Below are 4,218 nucleotides of genomic sequence, written 5' to 3' on the forward strand. Positions count from 1 at the left end.
AGCTTCATTAAGAGGCTTCTAGCACACTCCAGACATCTTCCCAAAGATCCCAACGGTCAGATCGTGGAAAGGTGTCTTATAAAGTTGCAGACCAAATTTCGAGAAAATCCAACGGTTAACGAAGGCTGGGTAGCGTTTTTTCGAGACAGCTTCATGTAGCTTTATCTAGAAGCTTCATTAAGAGGCTTCCTCCAGAAGCTTCCTCGTGGCTTCTTTGAGAAGCTTTCTCAAGAGGCTTCTTTGAGAAGCTAGATCCTTATCTATCCACACCCCTCTATTAACTAAATTAACTTCCTTAAAAATAATTACGGATGAAAATAACGCAACAAATAATCAAACATCAAACATAATTACTAATAATATATAGATATATATATCAGGGTGTTACAGTTATCATCTTTGTTATCATTAAAACATCTTTGAATCACTCTTGATTCACCATGAAGCTTTGCTTCTACACTACCAAATAGAACATTTTTTATCATCACAAAGTTTATAGCTTATATATTAGTTGAATTATTAAGTTCATATGTTTTTCTTCATTTCTTCAAATTAATTTGACATATGAGGGTGTACTTATTTAAAAATCGTAAAAGGAATTTGGTCCAAATTCGGTTAGTTGAAATATTTTCCCCTCCATATATGATATATACAGGAAAACTCAGTAGTAAGAAGATAAAAAAAATGTCATCCACACATTTCAATATTTGAGATGCTCTAAAGTAACTGCATCCATTTATGTTTAGTTGCTGAACCACTCAAAAACACGTTCTGATTTTAGAATCCATATCCACATTGAGGGATAAGAGTTTGCAGTCTTACATTTTGTCCTTTGTTGTTGTTAATCTAGTCTTACCCACACGACTACTAGAGAAGTTAAAAATCATGAGAACAAATGATACTAACCAGATCAATTGTACCTTTAGTGAGCAATGAATAAAATAGAAGACCATCTCCTTGGTGTGGCTTTACTTTTAAACCAATGCTTTCCTCATAACCATAGTTATCATCCATTTTCAAGCCATTTTACAGAATAATAATGCACTAATAACCAAGGAAAAAACTGAGTATGTGAAACAATATATAATGACGTACTTGGTTTTAACTCAAAAGGAAACATAACAATATTAGGGCTGCTAAAAACCTCTAAGATTTTGCCTTAACATAAGGTCAATATTAGGGTCCACCACAGTGTTGCTGACATTACCACATGCTTGTTGTTGTTCATCGTATAAGCAGTTTCAATGCCATCCTTCGATAGTCTTCATTTTTCCATTACTTGTTCTTTTCTTGAAAGCTAAGATAAGACTTTTGTGGACTTGGTTTCTCTATTCTCTTCAAATGTATTATGTTTGACTTGACTAGGTCTACTTATAACTATTTTGAAAGGAAAAAAAAGTGAAAGTTTCTATTTATCTTTTTAGGAGTGTTTTTCCCATTAGCTTTTTCAAATTTTTAGTTTGTTTGGTGAGGAATAGTAGTGACTTTAGTTAAATGAATAATTAATTACATCCGGATAAGAAAAGCATTGAAATACAAGGAAAAGTATTATTGTGGCACATGACATGGTTATAAATGAAATTCTTTATATTTGTTTTCCCCCTTTTGTCTTCGTAATTAAAAATTGACATATATATTAGAAATAAAGGAAATTGTAAGTGGTAACATTTTCTTTGTTAATTATTAGTTTTTTCTAGCTGGTATGTCAGCTTTCAATAGGAAAGTTTAGGATATATAATCCATTAGTCGAGATTTGGTTAAAATACAAAGTGTTGGATTCAAACTTATATAAAAAGGAAAAAAAATAAAAAATTGTTGAAATAAATTATTCGACACTTGAATTCCTTAACTAAGGTGTGAGGTTCAATCCTTGATTTAAACATACAGTGATAACTAGAAGTATCATTTTATCCAACTAATGAACCAACTCGGTGGGAGGGGATTAAAACATGTTGGTTATAAAAAAAAAGTTTAGGATACAAGACCATGAGGGTTTTGTAATTCAAATCTATTATGACCGACTAATTTCAAGTCCGTTGATTCTAGAATTTCTCACTCTTTTTTATTTCATGGATTGGTGTAATTTACCACGGGATTATTCCACAAATTCTTGTGTTTCAGTGATGAAGTTTTGATGGAATTCATGTTGATATACATACTTCTATTTTTGTATTCATGTTGACCAATTATATAAATTAAGCAATAAACTTAGTATATAATTATTTATAAAATCTAAGTTATATTCATTCCTTGCATAAATTACCCTTCTAATCTACTACAGAGAATCTCAAACAGTTGCAATCACTGTTGACTTCAAAATAAACTACAAAGACTTTGAACGGACGTTTTGGAAGTAAGCAAATTAAGAGGTGAGTGATGTTTTTAGAATTTTAAGCCTAATACCACTGAGTCACTGCATTATATATTTTTTAGTATTCTCACTAGTTGCAAACTACAATGTCTCACATCATAAATGGACCGGTGAGGTCAAAGGAGAAGACAAAAATGGTTTAGGTGGAATGCACCAACGTATTTTTTAGATATCACAGTTTCAAATGCACCAACTAGAGCCTTGACCTTGCACTTCCTTAGCTCAACAAGCATACTTACGGTCTCTTCAATCACATTATTATACAAACGTTGTTGCTGTGAGGCTGAAGTTCAACCACTTTTCCTCTTCTGAAATTCAATTTTTGAGCTGCAAGAACAAATTTATTTGTTGCACCAACTTTTGTGCTCACTTTTGGTCTGATTTTGTACCTCATCTTAACATTCTCACCTTCATGATCATGTCCTCTTTTTTTGGATTTAGAAGCAGCATTATTTTGTTTCTGAAGGGAAGAGTTGGAAGTGGAAACATATGATGATACCGATAGTGGTCGTGAAACACTATGCGTATTTACCTTCCCTTTGTTCCCAGCCACAGATCCAAGGCCCTTCCTTGAAGATGCAGACACTGCAGACTTGCTAGTTTTCTCATTGGTATGCTTCAAGCTTTTGTCCCCTGATGATGAAGGTGAGGGTGAACACAACTTGCACCATAAGCCACAATAGGGTCCTCAGATGAATTTTATGAGGCAGGTTCTGTGACATGCAAGATATTGTCACTGCTAGCTAGTTCAGGTTTGACTTCAACATTATCATGAGGTTTCAGAGTGGACTCTCTTGCCATGTTCTTTAAACTCTTGAAGCTTAAGCTATGAGGTTTCTTGACATTGTGTTTTGGAGACAAGAGAAGACTTGGTGGAGTTGGTTTTTCTTTGCCTCTAGTTAAAGATGTCTTTTTTGGTTTGCTTGAATTTCTTCTACTTTCAGTTTCCTTTCTGCTGCTTGAATTAGAAGTGATGCAATCCTACCCCGCAAGGGCATTGGATAGAAAACTCCAAGTAGATTGGGCTAGAGATGCAAGAGAAGGCCCTAGGGTTCTTATGAGCCTTAGGGTAGATTTCGGGCCCATGGGCTAAGTACGAGCCCACTTATCTTTGTAAATATTAGATTAAGGTTTCATTATTTTTGGGTCTTGTATTTAGGGCTCCATAATGTAGGTAGGGTACCCTAGAAATATAGGATTTTTCAGCCCTTGTATTTTAGGGCACCTATACTAGTTTTTGTATTAGGGGTAGTTTTGTAATTTCACATGCACTAAGTGGATATTTGATGTGTGTGGTTGGAAATAAATTTAATTGAATTGGTAGAAGCCCAATCCAATTAAATTTTAGAGGGGGAGGTGAGCATTTGCTTACTACACCCCATTGCCACATCATATAGTCACACTTTGTGCATGTCCTTCATGCTTTTCATGCCTCATGACACCTAAGCACACTTAGTGGAGAATCTTGGAATTGATCTTGGATTAGTGGGCTGAACCATAACTAAAATTCACTAATCATAATTAGTGAAATTTTGGCTTCAAAGTTTGGCTCCACAAATTCAATTTCAAATTCAAGTGAAATTTGAATTTCCCTCCAATTTTGTGTGACACTTAGGCTATAAATAGAGGTCATGTGTGTGCATTTTTTTCAACTTTGATGATTTGAATATTAAACTTCAGATTTCAAAGCTCACTTAGAGCACAAAATTTCGTGCTCTTCTCTCCCTCTCCCTTCATTCATCTCCTTCTTCCTCCAAGCTCTTATCCATGGCCTCCTATGGTGGTGAGCTTCTTCTAGACTCATCTTCTCCTTGAAGTGGCGTCTCCTCTCTCTCTCCCTTTCTCCA

Source organism: Glycine soja, chromosome 15, assembly GCF_004193775.1.
Source record: "Glycine soja cultivar W05 chromosome 15, ASM419377v2, whole genome shotgun sequence".
NCBI classification, from domain to species: Eukaryota; Viridiplantae; Streptophyta; class Magnoliopsida; order Fabales; family Fabaceae; genus Glycine; species Glycine soja.